The sequence below is a fragment of the Osmerus mordax genome, unplaced genomic scaffold (genome assembly GCF_038355195.1).
Source record: "Osmerus mordax isolate fOsmMor3 unplaced genomic scaffold, fOsmMor3.pri Scaffold_136, whole genome shotgun sequence".
In the NCBI taxonomy this organism is placed as follows: domain Eukaryota; kingdom Metazoa; phylum Chordata; class Actinopteri; order Osmeriformes; family Osmeridae; genus Osmerus; species Osmerus mordax.
In genome coordinates, this window is record NW_027120448.1 from 2,501 (window position 1) to 12,706 (window position 10,206).

The window sequence follows — 10,206 nt, forward strand, 5'->3', positions numbered from 1 at the left end:
AGAGACAGCTGTGGCATCCATGTGCCAAGTGGCCACCATCGCCTCGCTGTCAGCCCCATCAAGCCACCTGCCAGACAGCTGCACCAGGAGGCCCTCTGCTAATGCACCCAGGTCGGTCCACCAGGCCCCCTTGGAGAGCTGCGTGCCCAGGCCCTGTCCACTGGGCCCCCTGAGAGAGCTGCGTGCCCAGGCCCTGTCCACTGGGCCCCCTGAGAGAGCTGCGTGCCCAGGCCCTGTCCACTGGGCCCCTTGGGTGAGCTGCGTGCCCAGGCCCTGTCTACCGCCTCTGTCATGGCGACAGACGCCTACTGACAGATCCGTGAGGGCCCAGTGGTCTCTCTGGTGCAGCTCCGCATCTGGGCCCAGCTGCTCATGTCTAAGTGCATGTCTCCCTCATCCTCCACCCTCTGACCTGTCTATGGATCATAATGTTGGTGTGGTGAGAGAGAGAGAGAGAGAGAGAGAGAGAGAGAGAGAGAGAGAGAGACAGAGAGAGAGAGAGAGAGAGACAGAGACAGAGAGACAGAGAGAGAGAGAGAACAGAAAAATAGGAGGCGGAGGTGCAGTGAGGAAAACGAAGGGCAGAAAAAAAATGGAAAGCGACAACTGAGTTCTCAGAGGCCTGGGAGAGAGAGAGAGACAGAGAGAGAGAGAGAGAAAGAGAGAGAGAGAGAGAGAGAGAGAGAGAGAGAGAGAGAGAGAGAGAGAGAGAGAGAGAGAGAGAATGAGAGAGTGTGCGAGAGACAGTGAGAGAGTGAGAGAGAGAGAGAGAGACAGGGAGGTTGAAGAAACATCAGTAGGCGTCTGAGAGTGATTGCCAGCGTCCGTGTCAGATTGGGATGGGAGAAGGACACGAGCGCTCAGAGCAGGGGGGTTGAAAGGCCCCAGAATCCATCATTCCTTTTGCGCTGCTCAAAGCCAAGAAGCAGCGAGACGTTTTTCCATGGGAAAGCAGCCGTCTCCTACATGCTGAACCTTGGTCTCTCTCTCTCTCCCTGTCTCTCTCTTTGTCTCTCTCTCTCTCCCCTTCTCCCTCTCTATCTCGCTCTCTCCCTCTCTTTGTCTGTCTCTCCCCCTCTCCCCCCCCTCTCTCCTCTCCCCCTCTCTCCCTCCCTCCCTCCCTCCCTCCCCCCCTCCCTCCCTCCCTCCCTCAAACCCTCCCTCCCTCTCTCCCTCTCTTTGTCTCCCTCCCTCCCTCTCTCTTGCCTCACAGAGTGTTGTCTGCCTGTCTCAGCAGCTTGTAGGGGTGGTTTGATTAGAGGCCTGTCCTACAGCTAGTGCATGGGCCTTGTATCCTCACGTTGGTGAGGTCTGACAGATGCCTCACTCTGCTCATCAGGCCGGCTAAGAAGCCCGGATGTTTTAAGGATGCAAAGATTACACTTCTGGTGTCTACAACCAAAACACATGAAGAAGAAAAGCATAACCCCAGGAGAGATAAACTTGTCAAACAGGCAAGTTTGACAAGTTTTCTCTCTCGCGCGGGTTTGGATTCCCAGCCCGAATATTTACATTTGAATTCCCCGTTTTCAAGCGCGAGTTCACGTTCCTTTTCTTTAACTCCCCAAACTGTCTCTCTACCGCAATCTGAGTGACAAACAATCTAAAGCTCCCATCATGCATCAAGCTTCATTTCCCACTTCCCATCACTGGTGAGTCCCATACTTTTATATTCCATTTCATGAAGCTCCGCACAGACCTCTGACAGAAACTGACCTCACTCTCCTCCTCAATCAGTCCCGATTTAGCATAACGCTTAAATAAATCATTGTCCATCCTATCGATCCAACGGGAAATTCTATTCAATCCGGCAATTTAGGAGATGAATAACTCTGACAGATGTGGGACTGTGCGATCGTCTGATTGACATTTAACCCTTTGATTGAAAATACCGGGCGGAGCGATCAATTAATTAAGAACGCCCTTCATCAGATCTGTGATTTAGATGCCGCTGTCTGCATTATTCATCCTCGCAGTTCATTCTGGCTCGATGAGGCCGGAAACAGAAGTCCCCGACGTAGATTAGCGACTGAAAGAGGGATCAGAGCGAATTGGAGATTGGTTCCCTTGCCTGGACGAACGGCCACCAAGCTTGCCTGGGCTGGAGAGGACGAGGCGGAGAAAAACAAAGTCTGTTTAACGGAGTTACATTTACATTTTAGTCATTTAGCAGACACTCTTATCCAGAGCGACTTACAGTAAGTACAGGGACATTCCCCCCGAGGCAAGTAGGGTGAAGTGCCTTGCCCAAGGACAAAACGTCATTTAGCATGGCCAGGAATTGAACCGGCAACCTTCTGATTAATAGCCTGATTCCCTAACCGCTCAGCTATCTGACTAACAGACCCTGAGTTGGAAATGACCGGGGTTTGGGAGGAGGTGACAACACTACAACTCCCATCAGCCACCTTGTCTACACACCTGATTACCACATCAGTTACACACATTTGTTTGTGTCGTTTTGAAAGGTTTATTTTGTATTTTTTAAAGATTTACAGTGTTTTCAAAATAATCTTTCGAAAAAACATTATTAAAGGTTGAAAAAATATGTGTGAAAAAAGCTTTTGAAAAAGAAGTTGAGTGTGTGAATGTGTTTCACGTGTGAATGCGTTTCATAGGTGTCGATGCGAGCATTTCACATATGTGGATCGGAGTTATCAGTAGTGTGTGAACATTTCACATGTGAATGTACAAGGACAGTCTGAATTATTTCCTAAACGGCCCCTCAGAAGGTTAAGCTGTGCATCCAGCAGAACCATCTGCACATTGAAACAGGACAGGAGCTTTATGACAAATTCAAAAGGAGTACGTCTGGAGTAAAACGTAAGCCAATGATTCATTCATGTAACAATGAATATGACTTGTTTTATGCCAAGGCAATATGCAACAGTATTCGTATAACGACTCTTCTCATTCATGTTTAATTAACCGATTTATAATTTTTACGATTTAATATAAATTAACTGGTGTGTGAAGCCATCGATGAATTCGATATATTAGCCCTGGATTGATGCTCTTACGGTAGCTCCAGTGTGGCAAACCGCTACACGTAAAACGTACCATCCTCCGCTTCACGTAGCCGCTGCGTAATGTTTGTTGTGAAATATTTTGGGTAACGTCAAACCACAAGAACACAGACTTCACAGCTCGGACATGCGGAGAGCAAATGAGTCCAGACAGGGGCGCTTTGTGATCAGATGCGCAACAAAACAAAACCAGCTTTGTTGCTTTTCATCCTGTTTGATTCACTCGCTCCTGAATCACACTCTTCTCTGTCTTCTCTCTTGCACACACAGGCCCCCCCCCGCCCCCCCCCCCCCCACACACACACAGCCCCCCACCCCCCCCCCCCCCCACCCACACACACACACAGCCCCCCACCCCCCCCCCCCCACACACACACACACACACACAGAGCCTCAGACAGCGTCGGACCCACAATGCACCGCAGTCTTCCCTAATTGCCGTGGACTTCTCCACTCGGCTGTGGAGCCTCAGTCTTCAAAAAAAGAAGACGTTTGTATCGGGCTGTTCAGCTTTTATCTATATTTGAAGCCACACACAAGGTGTGGAGAGGTGCTGGAGCTTGTTACAGGGGCCCCCTGTGCTGCATCATTCATGAGTAGACACCGCTCGCTGCTGTGGCTAAATAAAAGATCTGCCTGAGGATGATGGCAGGACTGCACCGTGTAGGGCACTGTACCTAGCCAGGCACCTGTGTGTTTGTGTGTGGGGATGAGTGTGTGTGTGTGTGTGTCCCCCGTGTGCCTGTGTGAATGTGGTGTTTTGTGTGTGTGTGTGTGTGTGTGTGTGTGTATGCGGGTGTTTTTATTCAGTGTGTGCGTGTGTGTGCCTGTGTGCCTGTGTGTGTTGGTGTGGGTCTGTACCTGTGTATCTACGAGTATCTGTGCTTTTGTTCAGTGCCCGTGTGTGAGTGTGTGTGTGTGTGTGTGTGTGTATGCACTTGTCACAGCCTCAGACCCACAGTAAGATCAGTATAGGTCTCGTGAAACATACTCTTCATTCTGCACTGAAGTTGGTAGCTGGTGAAGGGCCTGTGCTTTCCCAGCAGTTGTGTGTGTGTGCAGGAGTGTGTGTGTGTGTGCAGGAGAGCGTGCGTGTGCAGGAGCGTATGTGTGTGTGCAGGAGAGCGTGTGTGTCTCTCTCTCTCCTGTTCAGTCAAAGTAAAGACAGCAGAACAGATACCTCGCGCAGTGGACAGGAACCAACACAGCCCTGCCCCTCCCAGCCCAGGTCCTGCCCCCCAGTCTGTGCCCCCCTCCCCTTTACCCCCCCACCCCCCACAGCCTCAATGCCCCATCACACAACTGTGGAGGGGCATTATGGATGATAGTCAAATATCAAATAATCATGCCCAGAGACAAGGTTGGCTGTGAGCGGAGCGATGCTTGAAACCGCATATCGAAGATGGCAGCTTCAAATTGGACGTCAGAGTATAGTCTAGTGTTACAAAATGCATGAGTCCACAGCAGAATAACTCCTGTCTCTTCTCCCAACCCTCTTAGTCGACAGGAGTACCCAGCAATCCTAGTTTTCTATGTTACCCTTGTGGGAGAAGCTGCCCCTAGTCACCTCTCCTTTCTTTCTGTCTGACTCGTCTCTCTGTCTGTCCCGGCGACGGCCAGCGAAGGCCTCGTGGTCTGGCTGGGTGGGTGTGATCAGGCCTGTGGAGGGGTGTGGGTGCTGGGATGAAGACATGCAGGAGAGGAGGCGTTAGGTACCAAGGTTGATTCCTAGACTGAGGCCTGAGCTCGTTTTTTCAACAGTTTTAAGGGATTTGAAGTGGGACTCTTTGGGTATGGGGGGTGGAGGCTGGGGCTGAGGCTGAGGCTGAGGCTGGGGCGGAGGCTGGGGCCAGAGCTTGGGGCAGGGGCTGAGGCTGAAGGGGAGACAGGTTGATCCTTTAAAAGCCTCAGTTCTTCAGCAGTGAAATTATTACCAGTGTGTGAAAACAGGGCAGGCTCAGGGCTAACCACCCAGGAGAGAGCTATGCCTCGGGGCGATTCTCAGAAGAAAGTAACGCAGGAGAAATAATGGAGCTGGGGGTAGGAAGGGGGGGAGGTGGAGGACGGAGGTAAAGAGAATTTTGATTCCTCTATTTTTCAGTCTCCCATCTCGCGTTTCGCCTGGACGCCTGCCTCTCTCTCTCTGTCTCTCTGTCTCTGTCTTTTATACGGCTTCTCTCTCTTCTCCCCCTCCGCTGCTGTGGCCCCTGTTTTGTTCATCTCCTCACCGAGGAGAGAAGATGGAGAGAATATGATAACAGGGCTCTTTAGACACATCAGCAGAGGGGGCCGGTGAAGGCCTCCCTCTCCAGACATCCAGGTCTCCATCCTTCCATCCATTCTTTCTTTCCAGGCTGGCGAAATTCACTCTTTTTCTTCAGGGAGGGGCGAAGGGAGAGCTTATCTGATGCCTGTCTGAACTTCACTGCCCAGGGGGTGGAGGTGCAGGGGTGGAGGGGGGGAATCAGCTCCATAATCAAGGTATTTCCCTCCATCCATCCCTCTATCCCTCCATCCATCCCTCCATCCCTTCATCCATCCCTCTATCCATCCCTCCATCCCTTCATGCATCCATCCATCCCTCCATCCCTCTATCCCTCCATCCATCCCTCCATCCCTCTATCCCTTCATCCATCCCTCTATCCATCCCTTCATCCATCCATCCCTCCATCCATCCCTCCATCCCTCTATCCCTTCATCCATCCCTCTATCCCTCCATCCATCCATCCCTCCATCCCTCTATCCCTTCATCCATCCCTCTATCCATCCCTTCATCCATCCATCCCTCCATCCATCCCTCCATCCCTCTATCCCTTCATCCATCCCTCTATCCCTCCATCCATCCATCCCTCCATCCCTCTATCCCTTCATCCATCCCTCTATCCCTCCATCCATCCATCCCTCCATCCCTCCATCCCTCTATCCCTTCATCCATCCATCCCTCCATCCCTCTATCCCTTCATCCATCCATCCCTCCATCCCTCCATCCCTCTATCCCTTCATCCATCCCTCTAGCCCTCCATCCCAGAGGTTCATCCCAGACAGACAACACACTCCAGCCTATCATTTCAACTGTCATTTCGTTTTCAGTTTGCTCTCTTCATGGACACTTTGTTCGAGGGATAACTTGAGCAAAAGATCTTAAATATTTACTTCAAACTGTAGTGGATTCTTTCGGAATATAAATGTTGCATAACTAGACGAGGCAGAGAAGAGACCTATCCTTTACCTCTTTCTCTCCCCTGTTATGACTGCAGCGCTTTCTTAGCCAGCCACTTACAAATTCAACTTTTATGATCTACCGCTAAACATTAGTTTTACACAACTGCCATTTTCAGAACCCGACATTGATCCTCTCCTCTTGGTGTCTTCATAAATATATTTTGTAATAACTGCTGATGGTAAACTCCAAACTGGGACAGCTTCTGTCGGCGCATTAAATGTTTCAGATCAGAACGATGTCTTTGAGGCTTTTGAGCTGATGTCATAGTCTGATGTCATAGTCTGACTATTGTTCTGCCTTTCTGCCCTCTATCTGTTTTAGTCTCTCTCTCTCTCTCTCTCTCTCTCTCTCTCTCTCTCTCTCTCTCTCTTGCTGTCTCTCTCTCTCCTTCTCTCTCTCCCACTCTCTCTCTATCTCTCTCTCTCTTGCTCTCTCTCTCTCTCCTTCTCTCTCTCCCACTCTCTCTCTCTCTCCCACTCTCTCTCTCTCTCTCTTGCTGTCTCTCTCTCTCCTTCTCTCTCTCCCACTCTCTCTCTCTCTCCCTCTCTCTCTCTTTCTCTCTCTCTCTCTCTCTTTCTCTCTCTCTCTCTTTCTCTGTCTCTGTCTCTCTCTCCTCTCTCTCTCCTCTCTCTCTCTTGCTGTCTCTCCCTTTCCATTGCTCTTGCTCTGTCTTCTCTCTGAGCCTTCTCTCCCTTTATCTCTTTATATATATCTCTCTCCTTCTATTTATGTCTCTGTCTCCCCCCCCCCCCCCCCCCCCACCTCCTCCTCACCCATCCTCCCCCCTCACTCCCTTTCCACTCTCTGAGGAGTTGTGACTCAGTCACCCTGTGATGTTGGGTTCAGGAACATTCCGTCCCGTGGGGATTGGGTGCGTTTGTGCCGACTGCTGCGCTGTGGCCCCGCCCTGCCCTATGGGGGCCACAGCGGGAGGCCTGTCTCCCTTGATTTGCCCCGTCCCCCCCTGAACCCCCCGTCCCCCCCTGAACCCCCCGTCCCCCCCTGAACCCCCCATCCCCCCTTGAACCCCCGCCCCCCACAGCGCTGACTGAGTGCATGTAAAGTGTGCTGATGGCATTACACAGCGCACACCAGCACGCACTTTTACACACACACCCTTTTACACACACCCACACCCTTTTACACACACCCACACACTTTTACACACCCAGATCCAAACCTACCTACACACTAAGATCTAACCCCCCACACTCACACACACACACACATATCCAAACACACATAAACACCCAGATCCACACGCACACACACACATACGGCAGAAGTGTGGTGACTGATATGAGTTGTGACATGTGGAGAGAGAGGCAGAGCGGCGCTGCCTGTGGCATCCAGGAAAACATGCTAATAGAGAGGTGCATTAGTGCACTCACAGGAGCTCGCTTAATAAGACAGGACATCCTCTCTCTCACACACACTCTCTCTGTCTCTCTCTCTCACACACACTCTTTCTGTCTCTCTCTCTCTCTCTCTCTCACACACTCTCTCTGTCTCTCTCTCTCTCTCAAACACTGTCTCTCTCTCTCTCTCTCTCACACTCTCTCTCTCACACACTTTCTATCTGTCTCTCTCTCTCTCACACACACTCTCTCTGTCTCTCACACACACTCTCTCTCTCTCACACACACTCTCTCTCTGTCTCTCTCTCTCACACACACTCTCTGTCCCTCTCTCTCACACACACTCTCTGTCTCTCACACACACTCTCTCTGTCTCTCTCTCACACACACACTCTCTCTGTCTCTCACACACACTCTCTCTCTCAAACACTGTCTCTCTCTCTCTCACACACTCTCAATCGCTCTCACCCTCTCTCCCTCACCCTCTCTCCCTCACCCTCTCTCTCATTCTCTCACCTGCTCTTTCTCCACTTCCCTCAGTATCTCTGATATCAGCCCCGCTTCTTTCTCTCTCCTCGTTTCTGCCACCTTTTATATTCTGTCTGCCCCTTTCTCTCTTTCTTTTTCTGTATCTCTTCATCGCTCTATCAGGAGTTTCTTCTACCGTTCATTTCACCTAACAAGACTCAATAGAATAACAAATATCAAGTATCTTGATATCGTCTATCATTGTTGCTTGCTTTTTCTACAGGTACACTCTTGCACTTTTTGAGGTTCATGTTGTTCAATTTGTAACTTGTTTAACTACATGCTCTTATGGTTCTTCCCATTGGCACTTATTTGCTCTTCACAATGTATACTTCATGTTTGGCTACCCGCAATGTTTTGGGGCTATCTCGTTGTTATGATCAGTGACCTTTCAGTGACCTTTCAGAGTCACTTTTGTAAAGCTCTCTCGTGGAAGTCGCTTTGGATAAAAGTGTCTGCTAAATGAATAAATGTGAATGTAAGTATCATGTTTGAGAATTCATTATTTCTCTACTTTGAAATTGAGCTAAATTAGTATTTCTTCTTAAATTAATGTATGTTCTGTATATCTCAGCATCAAATGATTCTTACTGTATATTGAGGTGACTACCATGAGTAACCACAGTAGGTTTCCGCCATCTTGCACTTTCTTATAGTCAAAGTTAGCAGGGTGTGCAATTCCTAGCGAGGCCCAACACAACCCTGCCCTGAAATGCATGCTCCCTATAATTTCTGTTCTGTAAAACCTGGTTTTTAGCAAGCTATCTTTCAGTTGGGGTGACTTATAGTGAGAGGGCTGGAGATGTGGTAGGTGGAGTGTTCAATCCCAGGTGCTGGCGAATGTCGGCCAAGAGTAACATTTTGCGGTGGGTCTGTGTCTTGGCACAAGAGTCCACATATTTTGATAGCTGTCGTCAGGTTGAAAAAATATTTTCGAAAGGTCGAAACATTTTGTGGGGAAAGAAAGTTTTCAAAAACAACAAAAACACAAGGCCTCGTAAAAACCGTTGTAAAACCCCATCCTTTCTAATTCCATTAGAAGGTCATGAATATGCTAGTATCCTATGTATTAAGGCAATAAAAGCTATTAATATTATATCTACTATCTTATATACATAGTCTACATACTTAATGGCGGCTGTCAAAGCCTCTCAACCAGTAGCAGCTGTAGCTGCGACTATGAGTGGCCACCCGGAACACTGCGGCTCTCTCCGTCCTAATTGGGCCAATCCGTTTCTGGAGAGAGAACTCTGCAGCTAGCTCGCTCCGCTAAGCCCCCAGCTCTACTTCCGCATTCTCAGCCACAGCGCATCTGACTCATTCCTGAAAAGAACTGAGTCAAACGGTTACTTACCTATAGACCTACGTGATGACAGTCGAAAAGCGCGTGCTGTACTTACTAACGCATGCAAAGTGCCCATTCCAATCGGGGCTTTTAAGGTACACTTATAGCAGACTGGTGGGGGGGATAGAGAGAGATAAGGAATGTCTTGTCATCTCAATAATTTTCGCAGTAGATCTGCTTTTTGTAATCGAAATTTTATATTCGATTTCTTTTTTTTTTGCACGCTAATGGTTTTACATGCATTTTTCTGTCTGTTAAAAGAATCTCTGCCGCCTTGTCTCTGTCTGTTTTTAATGAAGTATGCTGCTCACCACGAGGGTTGAATCTGAAGGAGGCAAACGGCCTGCTGGGACTGTTAACTATGAATGAAACAGTCAAAAGCAATTGTAGCAAAAACGGCCAGTTGAGTGGTATTTGTCTGATGAGAGAATACTGGTAGTCTAGAATACAGACTGTTGTACCACGCAGTAGGATACCCCACAGGTTAACACGTAGACAATTCAATAGACAACAATTGGTGGTTTGTAGCCCAAAATAATAAACTATGTTGTAGTCAAGAAGTGTTTTAGGCTATTTATATGCGCCAGTACCAGATATAATCAGGCAGAGAGTATGATAAAGTCCAATTATAATAGAGGCCTAGCATTTTCTTATAACGAGAGGCAGTGATGATCATGTCCCCTAGATTTCATGTCCATGCAACGGTTTAATGTATGCAAATCAAAG